The sequence below is a fragment of the Lissotriton helveticus genome, chromosome 7 (genome assembly GCF_964261635.1).
Source record: "Lissotriton helveticus chromosome 7, aLisHel1.1, whole genome shotgun sequence".
Lineage (NCBI taxonomy): Eukaryota > Metazoa > Chordata > Amphibia > Caudata > Salamandridae > Lissotriton > Lissotriton helveticus.
The window spans coordinates 976,615,785-976,641,342 of record NC_136068.1 but is presented as its reverse complement, the minus strand read 5'-3'; positions in this window follow the sequence as shown (position 1 = coordinate 976,641,342).

Genomic DNA, 25,558 nt, shown 5'->3' with positions numbered 1-25,558 from the left:
GTGGGTCTCACTAAACAACGTTGCTGGGTAAAGGTTTCCAGCAAACATAAAGTGTATCCACAAGCCAAGTAGGTGTTAAAAGGTATAGGGGTACACATGACGTTAAAACATTAATAAAGATTACAAAATACAAAGTACAAAATACAAAAGTGACAGGATATCACGCCAGCCGGCGTGCCCCTGCACGTTGAGATGGCAGTGCCTCAGGGTACATTAGGACAAGACTATTAGAATCAACGGAAAATCGAGGGACTTACCCTCAATGGTGGTCGTAAAGGCCCCAAAGCTGCTCCCGTGGGGTCTGTGCAGTTGGGGCAATGTGTCTGTAACACACCCTAAGAGGAAGCATGTCACAATTTTGTGAGTGAGGGCAATTTTTTCCACATTGAACACGTGCCATTTATTTCTATGTTTCTATGTATATTGTCTAGACAGTTCTATACACTTCTGCCTTTCCCTACTCCTCAGTGTGTAATTCTATAATTGGACGGGGAGTTTGGAGTAGGGAGTTGTCCTCTCCCCCTTCTTATTGTGAACATTTTGTTCTCATAAACACAGGTCAATGTGTCAGTAGTAGTTTAAGTGAAAGTTCAGGTTTATTCTTAACAGAATCAACACAGGCATCTCCTCACATCTGCTCCAGGCTCAGACAGTGGTAAACTGTCCAAACCAGGAATGCTCCGAACATCACCAGGGCACCATATAACACAGTAAAATTATAGAACAGCTTTCCTCATATTTACAATCCCTCTAAATATCAAACCCTATAACTAATAAATTAAATTAAATTAAATAAACATTAAGCTTCTAAGAGGCTGGTGTCAGAAGGCTATTTCTATTGCAAATCTATTTGCCATAAGGAGAAAGGCAGTATTGATGTGAGTGATTGGAAAATTGGGCCATTTAGCTCGGAAAGAAACCTCAGAGGTGGCAAAAGGCCACTTTGGATAAAGCACAAAATTCAATGAGAAATGCATTTAGTGGAAACACTTTAGAGGGCAAACTTTTAGGGTGGATTTTTTAAGGCCGAGCATAACCAAGTAAGGGGAACTTTTAGAGTTTATTAATTTGGAGGGGGTTTTATCCTCAAAGAGGTAGAGGCAGAAGAACAAGGGCCCCAGAGGAAGAGGTCATCAATCCTCCTCAACACAAGGTGAGTACGAGGATTTTAACTGGTTTTACCCATGGAAAGGTGGGAGGCTGGTTAAGACCCTTTGCACAGGAAAGGTGGGTAATACCTCAAGATCCATGGCTGATTGCAGCAGTCAAAGGGTATGTAATAGAATTTGAAGAGAAACCATAACAGGGAAACAAGGAAGTTGTTTTTTTAATCTAGATCAGAAAAAGGTAGTGGCAGAGGAGATCCAACTGATGTTAGACAAAGATTCCATTATAAATACAGAGAAAAGGGAAAACAAGTTTGTAAGTATATTTGTGGTAACAAAAAAAAGACAAGGGATGGATACCAGTAATAAATCTGAAGTCTTTGAATTATTTGTAACTAATCGTCAATTCAAAATGGAGGGAATGTGAATTTAATTATTTATTTATAAAGTTTAATATAGCATGAACAATATCCTGAAGGATATCATGTTAAGATACCTTCTACAGGAGTTAAATAGCATGATGAAATTGGATTTGAATGATGCCTATTTATTTTACTGCTTCAATAGACAGAGAAAGTCAGAGGTTACTTCAGGTGACAGGGACAATTATATCAGTTCCAGTGTCTTCCTTTTGGGCTTTCTTCATCACCTTGGTGTTTCGCAAAAGTCTGAAAACCGTTTGCAGGTTTCTTACGGGAGCACAGTGTGAGAATGATTCCAAATTTGGATGACATTCTTATCATGAGTCAGGAAGAGTATGTTTTGAAGAAACATCTGTTCATGGTGAAGGGTCTTTTGGAGTGGTGGGGTTTTATTCTCAACCATGAGAAGTCGATATTTCAGCCTTCTCAGTCAATGGAGTTTTTGGGTTTCAATATAGATTCTGTAAAGATCCAGCTTCAGTTAACGGACAGGAAGATACAAATGACAAAGAGAGAAGTATGTGATTTCAAGGGAAGGAAAGAGGTGACTTTGAGAGAGCTTGCAAACATTAATGGTCTCCTTTCATCGTCAATTCAAGCTGTCTTTCCAGGATCTTTGCATTGCAGGGCTTTGCAATGCTTAAAGGCGTCAGGTTTATTGAAAGGTCTCTGGTATGGAGACAATGTGGAGTTAACGGAGGAAGTGAAGGAGGAGTTAACTTTGTGGTTGGAAAATCTAGATGCATGGAATGGCTAAGCAGTTTTTGGTTCAGCACCAGGTTTTGTGATAGATCTTATGCGAGAAATTGAAGATGGAGAGTGATGTGTTTGGGGCAAGAAACAGGAGGAAGATGAAATCGGGAGGAAAGGGAGGAGCACATCAATTCATAGGAGAGGACTGCGGGGGTCTGTTTGCTCTTCGCAGTTTCAATAGTCACTTAAAATGAGGTTCAGTGTTACTAAAAATGGAAAGTGTAACAGTGGTAACTTATATAAACAGTTAAGGGGGAAGCAGGTCAAAGAGACTGTCAGTGATTGCGAAAGAGTTCTTGTGAGGAGCAGAAGATGCACTGCACATAACAGCGCAATATTTGCTGGGTAAGGAGAATCTAGTTGCATATTGGAATTCAAGCGATTTGAGAGATTGCAGCGAGTCGATGTTCAGAGAAGATTTTTTCCAGAAAATAGCGTCATGTATGGGTCCAATAGAGGTGGACTTGTTTGCTTCCCCTACAATTTATCAGAAGGGTAAATATTTCAGTTGGTGACCAAATCCAGGAGCTATGACAGTGGATGCTTTCACTCTAAGTTGGCTGGGTCTGAACGGTTATGCTTTCCCTCCTTTCGCAATGATTCAGAGTGGGTTTGTGAGGAGGCAGAGATCGCAAATAGTATTGATTAAGTCATTTTGGGTGATGAAGATTTGGTTTACATCAGTGATGGAGTTAGCTAATGAAGTGCCTTTTTTGATTGAGTCATGCAAAGGGATGTTGGTAGGTATCGAAGGAAAGCCATGCTTTGGTGGAATTGGGTACAATCAACCTTCTAGATATGAAAAGCTCAGGAATTCCGAAAGATTCACTGATTTTTCATGAGAGGCATTAGAGCTTCTCAATCAATTATGGGCACCCGGAAGTAGAAAGAGATATAAAGGGGCATGGAATGTCTGTGTTCATTGGTGCTTGGAATGAGATTTAGATCCTGTGGATGTTGAGGTTGTAAATGTTTGGCTGACTTGTTTTTAAAAGATTTTTTCTATAGGTCATTGAACTGTTATAGGTCAGCGATTGCAGCAATCATTCTTTTTTGAATGCGTAATTTATTTGCAAAACTCTTTGATCTGTAGAGTTTTGACAGAGATTCATTTGAGGAGGCCTCCAAGAGCATGTCATGAGAATGTTTGGGATGTCAGCATGGTTTTATAGTTGTTTGAAATATAGCCAACAAATAAGTATTTAGCTTTTTAGAAGTTGATATGAAAGGGAACAACTTTTCTTTGTTTAATTTCTTTCAGAAGGGTATCTAATGTTCAAGCATTAGACATCACATTACCATTACATCACATTACCAGCAGGATTTATCAACTGGATGGGAGTATTTTTTGAAACATGGAGAGGCAAGTGGGTTAGCTAGGGTGGGAGGGGGTGAGCAAGTCGTGTCTGATGACAACATGTTGTCTGTATCTGCCAGACCACCCCTGCAACAAGTTGTCCGTCGGCCAACCCCCCGCTCTTACCTGCACCAGTCGTCAAGCTTATGGCCATCCCAGGTGGCACTAGGTCTAGCAACGCTACTTGGAAAAGGACTAGGACTATGTCAGAGTTCATTTTTTGACTGAGCTTTGACATTTATCCAGAATTGTGTGTGTTTGGTTGCATAAAGGAGTATGAATCAAGGGTGCAAGAGTGTGAAGTTTACATTGAAAGATTTAAATCACATTCAGTGAGAGGACTGATGGCTTCAAGGGTTTTTACAGCAGAGGCACCGTTAGAGGCGGTGATGAAAACAGCAGATTCGTCAAATGCGGAAGTTTTCAGGAAATGTTATTTTAAAGCTGGGGAGCTTCACTTTTAGAGGCTTTGAACATGCATAATGCTAGCCTTCTGTGTTTCCACAAAATGCAGATTCGCAAAGCTTCAGTGAATAGAGAATCATGATTTTATTAAAGACAAGGAGGCTAGCATTATCCCTATCACCCTTCCCAGGTTTTTAAAAGAAGTGGCTGCAGAGAGAAAGGGGACAAAGGGAGCAAAGAGAATGAATTTACTGTTGGAAATTATAACGATTTGCTAAGATGAAAGACGTTAGTGTTAAAAATGTTGGGATTGGATATTTTCTTATAAGGAAAGAAGTTTTTTTTAGAGATATGTGATACCTTGTTTTATTTTGCAGGACATCAATGAACAGATGTGGATGCTCCGATGAAAGGAACGGGCTGGATAATCGAGAGCAGCGCCAAAAAAGGGAGAGGATGGAATGTTGTGTGGTTTTATGTACTGAATGTTCTGGTTTACGTTATGAGTCATATAATGCTTTTTTAATGGCACTTTGAAGTATTTGCTGCTTGGGTGTAGTAAATAAAAGATGCTATGCCTAATGCCAGCCTCTTTGCCTTTAATAAAATCATAATTCTCTATTCACTAAAGCTTTCAGCAGTACTCATGTGTGGGCAGCAAACCAGCCATTCATGCCCATCATTTCCATTTCAGTTTGCCTCACATCTTTCATTCAACTGCAACGCAGTAGCACACATAATAGCTCTCCTGCTCCTGCATATACATAGAAATTGAAACTTACAATAGATGTAGGAGGATACTTCCATGGTCAGTTTCTATTCCAATGTATATTTCATTTGAATGGTAAATAAAAACTATTACAAAAGCATGAAACCTTCATTTTTATAACATTGGTAAAATAGGTAATTTTAATATTTACATACAATCACGAGACATTGTTGGACTAGCAACAGAAGAAAACATCATGATATTCACAAAGGAGCATCACTAAATCGCATTAGTAAAATTCTTAATCACAGTGCACCTGGCATAGCACTAAAATTGTATGACCAAACATTCTACTCATTACAAAGTTTGATAAAGCTCCCTATTAACGTGGCTGGGGGGGGGGGAGGGTGACCACCCCTTCCATTATTATATTAAATGCTTTATGACACTAATGGGTGGCAATCATCATAAAACTTTTATTCGATTTTACAATAAAATCAAGAGACCATCAAACACATAAAATGTTTTTACAGCATACAGCGCCACAGGGGTAATCTTTATTGTATCACTCTGTAAACCCCGCGAGAAACATTGTTACATTATAACATATTAACTGTGAGTTTAAAAGTTGTAAAGACAAGAAAACTGGCCTGACCTGATCAAAGACATGAGTTAAAAGAAGAGGTTTAAAAATGTATGACGGAGCTGTGCAAATATAGGACATATCATATCATCACGATGTGCAAAGTATCACATTTAAAAGACGAGTTACAGGAACAGTGTGGAGGATCAGTGTATTTATACCATGTTCCCTCTGGATGCAACGGCTGGCGAAACAAACCTCACCTAAAAAAAGTTAAAAGACGACGCTGATAAACAGACATCTCGTACAGTAAATATGGCTCTATCCTTGAAACCATCTTATCCGTAATGAATTTTCAAAATAACGTTTGGCCAGTGATAAAACTTCTCTCTCAGCTGACATTCTTACAATAAAAGGCTTCTTTAGCCAGGCCACATCCAGATTAGTAATATTAGATAGATTCAAAAATAACTGGTCTTCCCAAATTAGTTGTCTCTGATTGAGACCAGCCATGGTATTTTGTAACATTGTCCAATTTCATGCAATCAAGTATGATTAATCTATTCAGGCTTAGAACTTCTTTTAACCAAACACTACACCAGAGCAAAAGGGGACATAACCAAATATATTCTTTAACATAACTAATACCTAGTTCCTCATGTAGAATTTCAGTGGGAATATATTTTTTTCAAACTCAAAAGCCCTCTAAGATATTTATTCTTTGTTATCACAAGAGGACCTATATTAATGTTTGCCTATATTTCTCTGACAAAGGTTTAGATCAGTATGCATTTGGCTTTATATACAATACACCCAGCATGGTTTTTAAAGGCTGATGGCCCAGACAGGAAGAAAGTTAATTAACCGCAGTACACGCTCTCGTGAGGGAACCCATGTTTTTTTTAATTAACGGTTACCACCTAAGTTTCGAGTCTAATAAAATACCTAATTATGTAAAATTATCCACCTTTCATAAAAAAGTGGCCTCGAACTGAAAAGGTAGCACTTTTCGTGTTCTTTGGTCCCAGGATCATAACATGTGACTTGCTTAAATCAGTATGCGAATCGAAGCTACTCATAAAATCAACAAAAAGAGTTAAAAGCTGCTGTAAAGATCTTGCTGTGCGCGTGATTAAAACAGTGTCATCTGCATTTAAAAGGGCCGGCGCAATCTGTCACCGCTCTTGGGACATCAACACCCATTGTCAAAAGTGCCTTCTCAAAACGGTTAACATACATAATAAGAAGAAAGGGGCCAGAATGCAGCCCTGCCTGACCCCTTAATAAGTGCAAAATTCTTTGTACACTCCCCTTTGCTGCCAAATCAGACTGAGTGAAGATCCCTGAGGAAACTAACCAAACACTTGTCCACCCCCATGGACCCCAGCTCGGCCCGGAGCTTTTCTTGGTCAACCATATCAAAGGCAGAGCTCAGACCCATAAAGATTAGATGGAGAGAGCCTTTCTTTGCACGTACATATTTATTAATTATGATATTGAGGTTATGAGTCTGCTCAACATGGCCACTCCCTGCATACTGAATATCAGACAAGATGTTCTGTTCCTCGGACCACTGGGTCAGTCTATTCTGAATGACCTGACCTATTATTTTAACTTCAATATGGGGACAGCCTATTGAACATCAAACATAGCCATATTTTACACAAATATCTGAGGTGGACAAGCACAGACCATGGATGGATGCTTATCCGTATCCCACATCTTTCACTGTCTGGTGTACAGTTGACTATTTCTGGAAGCCACAACGTCACCACTCACTGCAATATGCTGCAGGCAAGTTCCCTCAAGAAGCTGCCACCTTCTCAGGAAGAAAACGCTAAAAGGCATAAATGAACATTGTTGCTCAATGAAGACTTAAGATGGTTGAAGAAAACTAGGAGTCTGGAATCCGATAAGGGAATTCTTCAGGAGTGAGAAGTCATCAAGTGGACAGAACAAAGAAACAAGCGAAGGTACCCAGATGAAGCCTTTATATAGTGAAAGAACAGGAAAAGAAAATTACATCAATCATCACATGGCAGGAAACACAAAGTATTGAGGAAACAATTAAGGAATCAAGAAAAAGCTGGGGTGGCCAACAACTTTGCCGAGTGGCAGCCCTAAACGCGCGCTCTGGCCCTGAATCAGTGATCATGCTGCATCCTGCTACCTCCTGGACCCCGCAGTGCCCGGAATCGAGTTGGAATATCGGGGTCCAAGCGGGCTGCGGTGACAAGACCCCCGCGATATCCAGGTCCCTCTCTGACTGCCAACAACAAAGAGGCCTATACGAACTTTGTCACCTGGTCAGGGCCTAGACGAACTTGATGATCCAGAGGTGGGCTCCAGAACACTGGAGTGCTCAATCCCGAGGCGAGCCCCGGAACATTTTGGAAGTTCTGACAGGATCATGTGACTGGTCGCAATACTGTGCATGGGAGGCCCTCTGCGACTGCAGATATATGCTGAGGCTGGCCCAAGGGGCATGAGGAGGGCAGTGTGGCCTGGTAAACGCAGAGTACCCTGTAGTGGACCCTGACTGCAACGAAGAGGTGGAGTAGCACATTAGCCCGAAGCGCTTGATCACCAAAATTAGTCTGTGAGGACAGGCTGGCACACACGAGGGCAGCATAAACCTGTAGCAGCAACCCAGGATATGGAGCAGGGCACTGGTAATACCATCCTGGATGTGGGCCTGATTGTTCTTAGCCAAACAGTGAATGCCAGTCTATTGTGCAGTGAACCAGAATGCAGTTGCTACAACTGAGACCAGCAGAACTGGTGTACGGTGGACCGTCATGCAGGTGAGAGGTCTGGTATTCGGCCTGAGATTGGGACTGCCTGCCCCCCGCATTGGAAGCACGTTTGTGTTGCTGGTACACTGTTAGTGCCCTCCCCACGGAGTTGTGCTCTTTTTGGTACGCTGTAGTCTACCACTGGATTGGGTGGCCTGTGGGGAGACAGGGGACGAGGTGTGGATGAGCTGCCCTTCCCTGCTGCTGAGAGCAGGCCACGGTGGGCGTCATCCACCTTCCCTCATGGCATGACATTGGATTGGACGGCACCCCCTGTGACTAAATGGTTGCCTTCTGTTGGCCCTTGGGTGCCCCTTCTATGTAATTTGTGTATACCTCCTGCTGGTTGGGGGATCCACAGCGGGAGGGGCCACTGTTTGGTTTGCAACTACAATCTAAATGGCACTGCCTACTGGTCGGTGCTGGTGAACAGGATGGCACTGCAAGAAAAGGCATGAAAGTCAATGGAATCCAGGGTAGGCCGTGGGCCTGGAGGTACAGGTGACTGTGCCTCGTCAGTGCATATACGCAACAGGTATGAAGCACACTACTGGCTTGCCCTTCAACGCTCTATAGGTATGGACAGACTGACTAGGCACACCCAGCAACTGAAAATGAACCAAGTCACTATCTAGGTGCCAGCAGCGGTCTGCAAACCGAGGATGGCGAAAGGCCAGAGGGTGCAAACGAGCCATTGGGCTCCCAGATCATGGCGGCCATTGAGGCGTCTGAACTAGCGCTGCAAGAAAAATTAAGGCCATGGCATTTGACATGAATCTACTCAGGACAGACCTGCGCAAGGTAGCAGAACAATCCATAGAACCAGAGAGACAGGTAACTGTGATGCAGAAGGAGGTCTCTCAACCGAAGGCTGCGGTCGCCGCACTCGAAGCTCACTTAAGCAAAATGGAGGCAAGGCTGGAACATGCAGAGGGATACTCCTGTAAATGTAATATAAGGTTTGTTGGATTCCCTGAAGGTGCCGAGGGCATAAACCCAGAGGTCTTCCTGTAAGAGTGGATCAAGACAGCCCTCCCACATGCAAACGTGTCAAGGTCCTTTACAGTGGTGAGGGAACATAGGTAGTTGGCCCCGCCACCGCAGCCAGGGGCTCCACCCATGACTGTTATAGCTAAGCTTCTTAATTACAGAGACTGAGACTAAGTCCTACTGGTGGTCCTTAAAACATGGAGACCTGAAGTTTGAAAATCACATCATGCACATTTTCCTGGACTACACTACAGTGGCCCAACTGAAGAGACAATCCTTTAGTGGCATCAAGCAAAAAATGAAAGCGATAATATTAACATACATGTTGCTTTACTCCGCCAAGTTGAAAGTAATACTAGACGGCCGTTCCCACTTCTATATGACACCTGAAGAGACATTTGACTGATTGGAGATACAGGGCAGTGACCAAATTCCGGCGACACCCTCAGCACCGATCCAGGATGGGGTCTGACTGGGGAGGCCCATTGCTTACTTCCAGGAAGAGAAGCAGATGCAAACAACGTTTCGACATCCAATGCGAGAGTGTTGGTGAAGCCATATGGCATCCTGAATCTGGAGACACAGCATCAAGAGTGAGAGGAGGCCAGGGCGATGGTTGAGACAGTGACTTTGGCTGCATTCTGTTATACTGGTTCAGATCTGATGGATGACAGGCCAATCAGGTGGTGATACTTCTGTGCCCCAATGGTATACAGGTGTGAAGCTACATTGACCTGGAGTGGATGTTTATGATGCCGTCTCTTGGTGACAGTCCTGGCCTACCTCTGATGGGTGAATGCCACATAAGGTACTGTATACACCCTACATCACCCTGCTGTGGGACTAGCTGTTGGACTCAGACTGCTGCAGACCCTGAGACCCTGGGCCACTGTTGTGTTCTACTGACAAGGGTGGGGTGAGATATGAAGTTGGCATTTTACATGGGGATCTGGAGCCATTCTCTTTTCTTTGACCCCCACCCTCTCTGCATTTTTAGTCTTTTGTCTTTATTGCTTTTTCTAGCCCTAGCCTTTCTCCCTGTCCCTTTCCCTTTTACCGTGGTGTGTGTGGGACTGTACTTAGTGCAGTGCAGCTCATAGGGCATACAAAGGTGGAACGAAGGACAAGACACTCAATGGGTTTTTTGCCTGACTGTTCTTATCCTTAGCGATTGCTTAAGGTCAACGCCCAGCACTGATTCCAAACACACACTGAAGTTCTACTGCGGTTGCTAGTTTGGGTGGGAGGGTTTGTCACAATGCTTGGGAAGACACTAGTTGAGTTATGGGGTGTTTACAAGGGGTGGGGGGATGGAAGTTGTTTAGGAGTTATAGTTATAGTTTGTGCAGCAGCAATTGAGTATCCCCTATTGTGGAGGCCGGGAGGGAGGGAGTGACGTGGGGGTGGGAGGACGGAAGGGGATGGATGTGGCTGGCATCATCATTTGTAATGTCTGATTACATGATCACATGGAATGTGCATGGGTTACATTCTTTTGTCAAACGCTATAGGACTCACACCTACCTTAGAAGGACCGGAGTGTACATTGCTGTTCTCCATGAGACCCATCCCTTGGAGGCTAAAGACCAGAAACTCCATAAAAAATGGCGAGATCAATTATACTCCTCCACTTATTCCTCATATACCAGGGGGTTTTCTACATGGGTGGCCTCAGGTGTTGCGTTCCAGATGAAAGGACTGACGTGGCTGGATGGTATGTACTGTTGCATGGTATACTGGATGCCCAACTTTGCATGTGTAACGTATATGCACCTAATATTGCCAATGAAGAGTTTTCAGAGCTCTAGAAACTGAATTGCTCCCCTACGTTGGCATGCCTATTATTTGGTCAAGTGATTTCAATTGTGCTTTGGGTGGTTGCCTAGACCCCCTCCCGCCTTGAATGGGCACAAAGCCCTGTATGGTGGCAGGGCTGCGTGAAACCATGAACAGACATCAACTGCTTGACATATGGTGGGAGCTCCACTCCACAATAAATGAATATTCTTGTTATTCCCCCACTCACAGAGCTCATAGTCGATTGGACCGTTTCCTCCTTACAAACAAAGGGGGCCCGTGATATTGAGAAGGTAAGCTATCAGGTGCGGTTTCTCTCTGACCACCTTGCTATTGGAGTGTGGAATGAGAGGATACTGGCCCTGCATCCCCCTGTGGAGTCTTCAGCCCGAAGCACTGGGAGACCCAGAATGTAACATAGATATGAAGGAAACACTACAAGGCTTCTTTACTACAAACTGGAACACCACCAAACGCGTGGTGCAGAGTGAAGGGGCTTTTAAGGTGGTTGTCCGGGGTGTTAGCCTCAGCAAGACCTACTGTATCTGGCGGATGTATGATGTTACAACGCATACTTTTACCACGCCTACCATTACCACGCAATTTTTACAACGCAGGATCCATTACAACGAAGTACCATTACCACGCATGAATTTACAACGCATATACCTTTACAACGCATACAAATACAACGTAAGTATTGGTAAGTATATAATATTTTTTTTAATTTAATTTAATTAAAATTAATATAATGTAATTTAATGTAATTTAATTTAATTAATTTAATTTAATTTAATTTAATTTAATTTAATCAATTTAATTTAATTTAATTTAAATTTAATTATATTTAATTTTTACCTTGTACCCTTTTACCCAAAAACCCAAAACTGACCCTGAACCCTAAAAATACCCCTTTACTCAAAAAGCCAAAACTGACCCTTAACCCTAAAAATACCCCTTTACCCAAAAACCCAAAACTGACCCTGAACCCTAAAAATACCCCTTTACCCAAAAACTCAAATCTGACCCTAAACCCTAAAAATACCCCTTTACCCAAAAGCCCAAAACTAATCCTGAACCCTAAAAATACCCCTTTATCCAAAAACCCAAAACTAATCCTGAACCCTAAAAATACCCCTTTACCCAAAAACCCAAAACTGACCCTGAACCCTAAAAATACCCCTTTACCCAAAAACTGAAAACTGACCCTGAACCCTAAAAATACCCTTTTACCCAAAAACTGAAAACTGACCCTAAACCCTAAAAATACCCCTTTACCCAAAAACTGAAAACTGACCCTGAACCCTAAAAATACCCCTTTACCCAAAAACTGAAAACTGACCCTGAACCCTAAAAATACCCTTTTACCCAAAAACTGAAAACTGACCCTAAACCCTAAAAATACCCCTTTACCCAAAAACTGAAAACTGACCCTGAACCCTAAAAATACCCCTTTACCCAAAAACTGAAAACTGACCCTAAACCCTTAAAATATCCCTTTACCCAAAAACTGAAAACTGACCCTGAACCCTAAAAATACCCCTTTACCCAAAAACCCATAACTGACCCTGAACCCTAAAAATACCACTTTACCAAAAAACCCAAATAATATTTTTAATAAAATAATATACTTACCAATACTTACGTTGTAATGGTATGCGTTGTAAAAGTACCTGCGTTGTAAATACATGCGTGGTAATGGTATGCGTTGTAATGGATCCTGCGTTGTAAAAAATGCGTGGTAATGGTAGGTCGTGGTAAAAGTTGCGTTGTAAAGGTTGTATACCGTATCGGGCAGATATTGGAGAAGGACTTGAAGGAAGGGGCTGAGCACCTCGTTGGGCAACAGAGACAAGCACTTTAACGAGAGGCAGGAGATGAGCCCTTGGCAGAGGTGCATAGGAAAGTAATGGCCATCTCGGAAAGACTGACCTGTCATGTCTGGAAGGACTATAGGCAGCATCTGCAGCGGGAAGGGGATAGATCGGATCACATGCAGGCCTATTCCTAAATGGTAACTTTACGTCCAAAGAGGAGGTTGAAACTCACTACAGTGTGGATCAGGGACAGTTCTTGCAGTATGCAAGTATATCATGCGCAACTTGCGAGATCTGTATGTCATTCCCAGAGGAAACAGAGCAGTCCCAAGTTCTACAGGTGATTCTAGATCCAGGCTCCTTCAAATGTATTATCTCCCAGCTAAATACAGCCCTAAAAATGACAGGCAGATGAATATTACACTGAAGCATGTCTCCTGGGACGGTAAGTTTGGGACCCTACTTACAGATAGGGAATGAAATAGAGATCTTACACAGGTGTGAAAAGAATCCAGAAATGCCCGATTTAAGCTCCTATAATTTTACTTCCTCTATAGAGCATATTTGACACCAAAGTGCTTGAATAAGGCTTATCCGACACATTTGGTAGGTTGCACTAGGTGTGGGTCAGTCCCAGCAGATTTTGGACATGTTCTGTGGGTCTGTGCACAGTTACAAACATTTTAGGTTGAGGTACTGCAGGAGGTTTGCAGTGACAAAGGTGAAAGTAAAGCCTACACCCAGACACTGCATGTTGGCACAGTTGCCTCTTCCCAAGAAGGGGAAAAATGTGGTACAGATTCTCTCAACTGGGTTCTGTACTGGCACGACGATGCCTAGCCATACACTGGCCAAGCCCGACCTTGCCGACTCTGTCTAAATGGCGGACTGACTTTCTGGAATAGGTGGCAGCAGAGGAGTGCCCGGCCGGCTACGGAGAGTTCGCACTGATAACGCAGAGAGAGATCTTGAGTATTGGGCTGATATGCTAGACAAGTTGGGCAGCCACAACACCTCCCTGGGAGACTGGTCTGACTGTCCTCCTCGAGGGAGATGACAAAGTCCCCGCTGTGATAGCTGACACTGGAGCTGGGTTGCCTGAGCCGATGACCCTCCCGCACCGACATTCTCATGCTCCCTTTACTTAAGAACCACGAATAGCTCAGCCTTTTGCATTATTCCCACATGTAGCACCTGAAAGTATGCAGATGCCTGATATTGGTCCTTTGCTCATGTTTCTTTGCCCTCTCCTGGGAAGCTTCTGTCCTCATGACTACCACACTAATACTGTGAAAGTACTTAATAATGCAATGCTGCACTGCTTTGTTTTGTATTGTTCTAAAAACTGAATAAACAAAATCCCCCCCCCCCCCCAAAAAAAAAAGAATCTAACAGGAACAGCAGTGAGGGAGAGGAGTTCGCCTAATTGCTAGGGCGGTCGACTTCAAATCTAGGCAACTGGGTTCGAGTCTCTGCAATGGAAACCTGAAGTGGACAGGCTGTAAAGGAGCTTTAAAAGTCGACTGCAAACCCTCAGACAGGTGATTGCCATTTTGGAGCTGGTGGAGCAAGGAGCAGCATCTAGGTGCCCAGGAGCATGAGGGAAGGCAGCTTAAAGTGACTGAAGCTCACAGCCTGCAGTTGCTCGTTCATTTGGCTTCTTCTGTGCCCTGGGATCCATGCGAGCTACCACAGCTCTCATACACGCGGGCGGCACAGAAGCTGTGACTGCAACAGAGTATTATATACCAAAGACAGGGAGGTCTCCTTATGAATCCAATCAGGGCCGGCTCTAGGCTCATGGTGGCCCTGTGCAGAGAGCGTAGGTGGGGGCCCCGGAAGAGGGGGTCTGGACCGTAGTAGGGCTAAGATTGACGGCCCTGGGATCCAAACTGCTGGCTGGCTGGGCAAGCAAGTGAAACTGAAAACAACAACGCTGCCATTATTTGAAAAGAAGTGAGTCGCCGGCTCCGCCGTCACTGTTATTTCTCACTCAGCGTTATCCCCAGCACAGCATGCTCTCACTCGAGCAGGGAAACCAGCACCAAGCATCTGCTTCAGCTGCCTGCGTCACACCCCGCACTAGTACCATCTTCTCTCTGAAGTTATTTTTTGCATGTCGGACTCGGAGTCAGAAGAAGGGCAACCATTTATTTTGGCTTTTATTTCGGCTCCCACTAGACTATCTAGGATGCAGTGATTTAAGTTAGCAAAAGATGGGTTGCGACTCCAGTGGCGTAACGAAACTTGAGGGGGCCCCCTGCAAAGTACACAGAGGGGGCCCCCCTCCCTACCACCTTTGCTAAGGGGGCTCCCTGAACTCAGCACCCCCGCAGTGCGGGGACTTATGTTAAATTATTGAAACTAATCGAAAACACAAACATCAGTCCATAAATGTAATTCTCTGCACCCTTTTTCCAAGGCTCACTGTGTACCTGCCATGCACAGTCCTTGAGAGGTGCTTTTGAAATATGAAACCTTTAGCAATATTGTTTTCAAATCGGCCATCGGTTTCATTTTGTACTGTTACAAACACGGACATTGCACTTTTCAACACAGACCTATAGTTAGTTTAAATTAGCTCAGTTTACGTCTGGTGTGTCAGGGATTGTGCAGATAAGGAGAATATACAATACAAAGCGCCTTGAGGGTGTCTGTCCTCTCTTCTCAGAGCAGTTCCCATTATTTGGCGGCCAGGAGAAGCCAGGTCTCCTTCCCTGGAAAACGTGACGTTTTTATCTCTGCTAGTCCTATGGCTTCCCTGGCAGGAAGAGGCCTATGCATGTTGCGAAAACTAAAAGGGAAATTAAAAACTGATCTTGGGCCAACACCAAGGATTCCTTGAAGACACGAAGCAATGTAATGACTTGCAGCACATCAAAGCCAAGGGGAAAACATTACCAAGGGGAAAGCATTACCAAGGGGAAAGCATTACCAAGGGGAAAGCATTACCAAGGGGAAAGCATTAGTAAGGGGAAAGCATTACCAAGGGGAAAGCATTAGTAAGGGGAAAGCATTACCAAGGGGAAAGCATTACCAAGGGAAAAGCATTACCAAGGGGAAAGCATTAGTAAGGGGAAAGCATTACCAAGGGGAAAGCATTAGTAAGGGGAAAGCATTACCAAGGGGAAAGCATTACTTAATGACAACATCGGAGGATGAGAATAACAAAAAGGCATGGCAGGGTCGGGAAGAAGCGCTGCCGGTTCAAATTTTCGTGGCAATTTTGTTTAAATACGCGGGGACAGCGGGGCTTTAATAAAGCGGCAAATTTGCAAAATGCTGGAGGGCCTGCCTAATGAGGGTGAACTGCTGTTCTGTATTTGATGAAAGAATCCATTTGCGAATCGGTGTGAGTATAACTGAAATCCACAGACAAACACGCATTTGCAAGACAACAGGTCTCGCTTTTAAGCGATTTAAAGTTACTGGCATTGTAAATGACAATGCGTTTTATTTATGTTTCAAAAATCAAAACATTGTCATTTACAATGCCAATAGCTGAAACTCGCGTAAATGCGAGAACTGTTGCATTGCAAGTGCCAGTTAATTACTGCAGGGTCTGAGCCATCCCTCCTAAAGCCCTGCCTGGGTGTTGTGGATAGACACTCACTCACCTGCTCGTCCACCGAGGGGTTGTCCTGCTGTCTCAGCATTTGCCGCAGGCTTCAAATAAATAATAATTTCATCCTCCGAGAGGCAGTTCGACCTGAGCAGCAGCCGGACGACACACAACGTCACACACATACTACTCATTGCTCTCACGCTCCTCACCTCCAGTCCTTAGGCATGGGCTGGCCCGCAGCTTTGAAGGAAAGCGGGGCGGGCTGGGAGGGATGCGGGCAGCAGAACAGTAGACAGCAGGGCGACTGGCGACACTGGGGCCTGGGCGAAACTAGCCACCAGGGCAGGGCCAGGCAGGGGCTAATACTCTTTGTTCTTCTCGACTTGTAGTACGGTACAACAACAACGGCGTCCGTACCCTTAGTTCTTCGAAGTCTGTTGTAAAGTCACGCGCACTTTACAATGTGCATGACAAATTGCACGGCGCGCATGTCATCAGCCCCGCCCCCACCCTGAAGACCGCGGCACCGCGGCGCGCAGACTCATCATAGACAACAACTGCGCGCCGCCACGCCTACGGACCATTACGAAGCCAACAACAAGAGAGCTACTGCGCAGTGCGCACCAAATATTAATTAATGAAAAATGGCTCTGGCACAGCGCACACAGCACCATAATTAATTTTTAAAATAGAGGCCGCAGAGCCCGAGGCACGTCACACCGTCCAGTGGTGTGTGCTCACTGGTTATAGGCTTGCTTGCCTCTGCCATCAGCCGAGACTAGTGAGGGGGCCTCTGGAGCGTGGTGGGGCCCCCTACGGGGGCCTGTGTTAAATACCGCCCAACGTGAAAATAGAGACAGAGAAGCCGTCACGTCACTGTCCTGGTGTGCGCGCGCACAGTTTAAAGGCCCCTAACTCTGCCGAGAGTGAGGGGTGGGGGCTGGAGCGTGGGGGCCTGAGGGGGCCCCCTGCGGGGGCCTGTGTTGTTACACCCCTGTAATTTAAACGTTTTTAAATAGAGGCTGTCACCGTAATTTACATGCCGTGAGTGTGCGCACTGTTTAATGTAGACCGCCAAATCCTGCCAGGGGGTCGCCAGTGCCACGAACGATCCTTCCAATCCGATCCTCGTCGTGGCGGCCCCTGGGGTTTGGCGGCCCTGTGCAGGTGCACACTTTGCACATGCCTACGGCCGGCCCTGATCCAATCGGGGACAAGGAGCAGTACATAGAAATGAGAGAAAAGTCCCTATCAGACCAGAGATTGGACAAAACAGAATACTAAATAGAAACTCCCAGACCCAGTATAGACATAGCCACGTGTTTAACAAATCACAATTGTAAGGGAAATGAGATCAAACCAATTAAAAATGATGTATACAATTTTTTACAATTTATTCAATTAAAAAAATACATACTTTTGCAAAAATATACAGTGCCATTGTTAAAACAATATTAAAAATGTGTCAATGCACATAAAGAACAGGTTAAAATTCACACAGTTGTCGACGCAGCGTTTCGGTTTTATGATCACACCTTCATCAGGACAGGGTTCTGATTAAAGAGAAACATACAATTACACACATTAACCGATTATTTCTTTTTTACATAGAGTACATCAATCACTTTGCTTTTTTTTAATTAAAAAATACAATTGGACCAATATTTAAACATTCGGGGCACAAGTGGTTCCTTTTTATTCTTTTATTAAACAGGTGGTATGTTGGGATTGGGTTCAAGGGAGGGAGAGAGTTTCTTACTCGAGAGTACTGATCTTTATCCAGTTCTCTCTTCGTTACACAATGAATAATTTTAATGATGCATACCTTACAGGAAAGTTAATTTCAGTCCTCTGTATTCAATTCGAGGATTCATCCTGTATGTATAAAAAGTCAACTTCTTCCAGAATGGTACGAATTCACTGGATATTTGGGCACATGTGGATCTTGCACTATTTTAAATTTAGAGAAGTGTAGAGTATTAATAAAGAGATTATAATAACTATCCGCTTGTGCATGACTATTTAGCACTATTCTTTACCTTTTAAATATCTGTGTGATCGCATAAGGTTGAGGGAGCCACCGTTTATGGTAAGTGGAGGGCAGGTACCTTATTTGGCAAGAGAAATAGAAAACTCCATTTTAGATATATCTCACCCATTTTCTTATCCTTTATTCTAAAGAAGAAAGGGAGTTTTTTTTACTTACCCTGTTGTTATTAACAATAAGCCTGATGTGTAGCTCATGGCTGGATGCTTTGATGATCAAACATGCACAGGTTTATTTTCCTCCAAATCAACCTTTTAGAGAACTGATTCCATCAATTGTCAGGCTCTAGAGTAAAGAATTTAGAATTTCGTCTTACGGCTAGTTGTTCTCTTACAACTCATTACCTATTAGAAGATTTATTCTCTGATGTTATTTTCTTATTTAAAATTGCTCTTATTATATTCCCTACTATTCCTGACTATATCTGTACATTCTCATGTCTAGACCTTTTTCGCCCTGGCATTCTTGATTAGGCAGTGATTGTCTCTTGGAATTCAAGCTCCAGTCCCTGATCTCGGCTTGCTCGTTAATCAAGCATCCCGAACTGCTCCGCTAACAATATTAACTTTAGCAATTGCATTCGTCAATCTGCAAGGTCCCTCATCATCAAGCCTCTGGTACTTCTCGCTCTAGATTGAAGCCATCAGTCTCGCTCGGCTTCATGTTTTAGCTCAAGTCCCTGATCTAGGCCGCTGTCATGAATTAGGCTCATTATACAGAAAACTACCTTTCCCAGAATGCTCAACTATGAGGTCTGTCTTTCCTTTTTACTTTCCTGCTCCTGTGTACTATAACTATTCCTTCCCCCCTGCATCCGGTGCTTGTCACCTGTGGTGTTATCTAGTTTGTTTCGTGACTCGCTTCAGGATGGATTACTGCTGATTTCCAGCGTAAGGGAAAAGAAACTGTGCCGATTCTGGTGAGCACGGCGTGCTGTGAACCTTGACCCCTTCCTTGGAGCCGCGCTGAGCTGGAGCCGCGCTGAGAAGGCGTCGCGCTTTTCCTCAAGGAACCTTTTTGTTTGCTAGCGCTTGGAGCGCTTTTGAGGTATCGTGTGAAGCCAAGCTAGGAAAAGCGGGTGAGAGACGCTACTCTCGTATTTGGCTTCTCGTTTGGAAAATTGTACATTGCCTTTGGATTCTGGAACGGAGGTTCCTTTCGAGCACTGTGTTGTGCAGTGACACCGAATGTACTTTTGCAACGTGATTACTGGAAAGCAAGAGCTATTGCTTCAGAATCACGTATTAGAGTCACAAACCTGAACTGTGCTGAAAGTGGGAAGGACTATGGTTTGTAAGCCGGTTGGCTGATACTTGAATGACTAGTTACCTGTGAATGGCTACAATTCATAGCCCACCAAAACTATAATTCATGGGTATTCTTTTGCTTTCTTTTTCTTGCTTTATTTTGATCTTTTTTCATATGACCTTTTTCTTGGATAATTGTGACAGTCTTGTCAAGTAAGTGAATTAAGACATACACATAATTAGATCAATAGTTAGAGAGGACAAGGGCGGGTTGAATTGATGTGTGTTGTTTATGTCTTCTCTGCAGGATACTATAATACTGATCTACGGAAGGTGCCTAGCTTGTCATCACTTGCTGTGGATGGTTTCTGGCTGTCAGCCTTTATATTTTATTTCTCCATTTTTTCCCCTTCCCTGTGTGAGGTCCTAATAGGGGAGTGTTTCTGTTTATACTCACTAGAGGTACCTCATTCGGGGAGGGACGAATAGAGCCACGACATCGCTCCTGCTGTATCAGGATTGCAAGGTTAGTCAATCTGCCTTGCTTTGTGACAGAGTGACAAGCCCACGTAGTCACACAGCCTGAGCGATGGATACAGATACGGTTTTGGTGTCCGTGTTGGACGCTATTTCCGCTTTAAGGGTGGAAGTAGAAGCTATTAGAGGAGAAAATCAAGGATTGAGGCAAGATATGAGTATACTTAGACAGGAGGTGGCAGGAGCGGCTAGGGCTAGCCCCGCTGGTTCAAGGGGAGCCCATTATATTAGAGAAGCGACCTTATTCCCTCCTGTACAGACTCAGACCCCTGTGATATCAGGAATGCAAGGTCCGTCTACTATTCAGGTTATTCAACCAGTACAACTACCGTTAGCACCACCAGAGAGGTTTTTGGGGGATCCCAAAAAGTATAGTACGTTTTTGGGACAGTGTAAATTGCATTTCATGTGCAAACCCGCTGTCTTCCAGGACGACCATTCTAAAACAGCTTTTATGTTGTCCTATTTAGATGGTAATGCTGCAAGTTGGTCATTTCCTCTAATTGATAGAAAAGATCCGGTATTAGACAATTTTGAGGAGTTTTGTGAGGAAATGCGTAAATTATTTGATCGCAAGGCTCACATGCTGTCTCTAGATAGAGAACTTATAACGCTCAGACAGGGCTCACAAGATCTTTTGTCCTATATTACTACTTTTAACCGTCTTGTTGTCGAAACTGATTGGCCACCTGAAAAAAGAGTCTCCTTGTTTTATCAAGGATTGAGGGTTGAGTTAAAGGACTTGCTGGCTCAAGTGGTGAATATGCCGACGTCTTGTGCAGAGTTGATTGATCTGACAGTCCAGCTGGATCATAGACTACAAGAACGCAAAGGCGATAAACATCGAAACGAAATGCGCCTTCCTTTCTTTAGATCTAGGGCTGTTATGGAGGGTACTGCACCTACAGATACAACTGAACCTATGCAGATAGGAGGAGTGCGGGGTCCATTAAGTCTAGAAGAACGAACCAGAAGGCGTAATCATAAACTGTGCATGTACTGTGGAAAGGCTGGGCATTTTATCAAAGATTGTACATCCAAGACCAAGGGGGTAAGAAATGTTCCAGCAGTCGCACATCCCTTCAGTGCTTCGGGAAACGAGAATGCTCAAACAAGCCTGAGACCCCTTGTTTGAGTCAGGATGTGGAGAAAGCGGTCTATCATGCTGTTGTAAACACTATGCAACCTTCGGTACCTCATATGAACTTGTGCGTTACGATCAAATGGCCAGAGGCAACATCTGTGATGGTACACGCAATGCTGGATTCTGGAGCGACAGGCAATTTTATAGATCTACAATATGCCAAGATACTGGGAGTTCCATGCATTTGGAAAGAAACACCTGAAGCTGTAAAGGCCGTGGATGGATCAGATTTGACGTCGGGGCCGGTGTGTTATCATACTCGCCAATTGATCATGCAAGTGGGACAAAATCATTATGAACACATTTCTTTCGATTTAATCGATGCTCCTCAGTTTAAACTGATCCTGGGAATGCCGTGGTTAACGCAACACGATCCTGTGGTACGATGGGTACTATCATTCTTAGCTCGGACTACTGTGCTGATCATTGTACCCTGCAATGTGTACATGAGGAAATTAGGATGGAAACGCCTGCTAGTTCTTTAGCAGAAGGAGGGAGAATCTCGAGTGTAAACGCTGTTACTACTCTTCCAGAGATCTACAACCGGTACCGGGATGTTTTTAGTGAGAAGGAAGCTAGCAAGCTACCACCACACAGAGAGTACGATTGTGTGATCGAGTTGGAACCTGGAGCTAGTATTCCTTGTAGCAGGATATACGCATTGACAGAGAAAGAAAACATCTATCTTCAACAATATCTGAAGAAGCTATCAGAATCAGGATTCATAGGCCCCTCCACCTCCCCGGCATCGTCTCCTCTTTTTTTTATCCCTAAGAAGGAAGGAGGGTTGCGCACATGTATTGACTACAGAGCGATAAATCGCGTGACCAAAAAGAACAGGTACCCTCTCCCTCTGATAACGGTCATGTTGGACCAGTTGAAGGATGCCCGGATATTTACCAAACTTGACTTGAGGGGTGCGTATCATTTGGTGAGAGTCCGCCATGGAGACGAGTGGAAAACAGCATTCCGCACCAAATACGGGCTTTATGAGTATCAAGTCATGCCTTTTGGCTTGTGCAATGCCCCTGCGGCGTTTCAATTCTTTATGGATGAGGTGTTGAGGGGCCTACTTGACATATCATGTATTGTCTATATAGATGATATATTGATTTATTCCCCCACCCCGGAGGATCATGTAAAGCACGTTTTGGAAGTACTGGAAAGGTTGCACCAACATGAACTCTATGCCAAACTGGAGAAATGCCTCTTTCATACCACGGAAGTGGAGTTTCTGGGATATGTCATTGGACCAAATGGTTTGCGGATGGACCACAAAAAGACACAAGCCATCATTCAGTGGGAATCCCCTTCGTGTGTAAAGGCCTTACAAAGTTTTCTGGGATTCGCAAACTTTTATCGTCGGTTCATTCAAGACTTCTCAAGAACCATACAGCCATTGACCCATCTATTAAAGAAAGGCGTGGCATTCCAGTGGACAGACTCAGCTGAAGAGGCATTCCAAGCTCTAAAGAACCGTTTCGTCTCTGCGCCCATCTTGCGACATCCTGATGCCAGTCAACCCTTTGTGATGGAGACAGATGCCTCATATTATGCTATTGGAGGCATCTTATCACAAAGAAATCCTGATTCAGGCCAATTACACCCGGTGGCATACTTCTCACGGAAACTGACTGCTAGTGAGATTAATTATAGTATCACTGATAAAGAACTGTTGGCTATACAGAGAGCGTGTGAGGAATGGCGTCATCATCTCCTGGGAGCTAGACATACTGTGGAGATCTTTACTGATCACCGGAATCTTCTCTTTTTGAAAAGTGCAAAGGCCTTAACACCACACCAGTTGAGATGGTCTCTCTTCTTTTCCGACTTTGACTTTGTGATTAAATATCGCCCAGGCCTGCAAAATGGCAAATCAGATGCTCTTTCACGACCAGAATCATGTTTCGGAAATCAACCAATGGAGCATGGGAACCCTCCTTCCATATTACATACGGCCTCCTTCGTTCCATCGGTCTCAGCAATCACCTGCTCCGCTGATTTCCTAAAACGAGTGGAAGAAGAAACTGAAAATCTGGATGCCCACTCTTGGATAACGAAAGAACCACTACTAAGAACTTGGAGGAACAAACTGCTTTTCAGAGAGAAGCAGTTGTATGTACCATCAAAAGACTTACAGACTCAAGTCCTACATTGGACTCATGATTCCTCTTTGAGTGGACATATGGGAGTACAAAAGACATTCCAAACTACTTCCAGACACTTCTGGTGGGAATCAATGCGAAAGGACATCGAAGAGTACATTGGTAGATGCCCTATATGTACTCAAGCTAAAACAACGCACCAACGAAGCAGTGGTTTACTTCGTCCTATACCGATACCTCCTGCACCATGGCATACTGTTTTCATGGACTTCATTGTGGAAATGCCTATCAGTTTCGGCAACAATACCATTCTAGTGGTGATAGACCATTTAACCAAAATGGGTCACTTTATTGCATTAACTAAGTTGCCTACATCAGGAGAACTGGCCATAGCGTTTTTACAGAACGTGGTACGGTTACATGGTGTGCCCTCTGTTCTTATCACGGACAGGGGTACACAGTTCACTTCCAAATTCTGGAAAGCTCTGTGTGATATTATGTGTATTGATGCCCGTTTGTCAACAAGCTATCATCCGCAAACGGACGGTAAAACCGAAAGATTAAACCAAACGCTGGAACAGTATATAAGGTGTTTTACATTACAGCAGAATGAGGAGTGGAGAACATTGTTGTGGATGGCTGAGTTCGCCTACAACAGTGCTACTCATTCTTCGTTGGGATGTTCACCTTTTTATTGTCTTAACGGGTATCATCCCAACTCTATGCCTTTTGAACAACCTGGTATGTCTCCCCTTCCCTCTATACAAGAGCATCATACACATCTTATTACTGTTTTGCAAGATGCTAAAGAGCATCTGGCGACAGCCAGAAACCGCGATAAGCAACAAGCAGATAGGAAAAGAACCCCTGAGCCAGGTTACGTACTGGGAGATAAGGTGTGGTTGAGTACTAAACACTTGAAGTTTAAGGGAAATACACGCTTGCAACCCAAATTCGTAGGACCTTATCCCATTGTTGCAGTGGTCAATCCTGTTGCCATGAAGTTACGACTACCTCCTTCCTGGCACATACACCCTGTGTTCCATGTGTCCCTGTTGAAACCATATATACAGGGTACCAGGGTTGTGGGTAGACCTTGTCCTTTGGAGATTGAAGGGGAGGCAGAATATGAGGTGCGAGCTGTGCTGGATTCCAGGAGAGTAAGGGGTGCTTTGCAGTACTTGATTGATTGGAAAGGTTATGGGCCCGAGGAACGTTCATGGGAACCGCACGCTAACTTACATTGTCCTGGCCTGTTGAGGCGGTTCCACGTGTTGCATCCTTCTAAACCTGGTGGACCGCCGGGGCGGCGGTCATAGTGAGGGGGTTCTGTCATGAATTAGGCTCATTATACAGAAAACTACCTTTCCCAGAATGCTCAACTATGAGGTCTGTCTTTCCTTTTTACTTTCCTGCTCCTGTGTACTATAACTATTCCTTCCTCCCTGCATCCGGTGCTTGTCACCTGTGGTGTTATCTAGTTTGTTTCGTGACTCGCTTCAGGATGGATTACTGCTGATTTCCAGCGTAAGGGAAAAGAAACTGTGCCGATTCTGGTGAGCACGGCGTGCTGTGAACCTTGACCCCTTCCTTGGAGCCGCGCTGAGCTGGAGCCGCGCTGAGAAGGCGTCGCGCTTTTCCTCAAGGAACCTTTTTGTTTGCTAGCGCTTGGAGCGCTTTTGAGGTATCGTGTGAAGCCAAGCTAGGAAAAGCGGGTGAGAGACGCTTCTCTCGTATTTGGCTTCTCGTTTGGAAAATTGTACATTGCCTTTGGATTCTGGAACGGAGCTTCCTTTCGAGCACTGTGTTGTGCAGTGACACTGAATGTACTTTTGCAACGTGATTACTGGAAAGCAAGAGCTATTGCTTCAGAATCACGTATCAGAGTCACAAACCTGAACTGTGCTGAAAGTGGGAAGGACTATGGTTCGTAAGCCGGTTGGCTGATACTTGAATGACTAGTTACCTGTGAATGGCTACAATTCATAGCCCACCAAAACTATAATTCATGGGTATTCTTTTGCTTTCTTTTTCTTGCTTTCTTTTGATCTTTTTTCATATGACCTTTTTCTTGGATAATTGTGACAGTCTTGTCAAGTAAGTGAATTAAGACATACACATAATTAGATCAATAGTTAGAGAGGACAAGGGCGGGTTGAATTGATGTGTGTTGTTTATG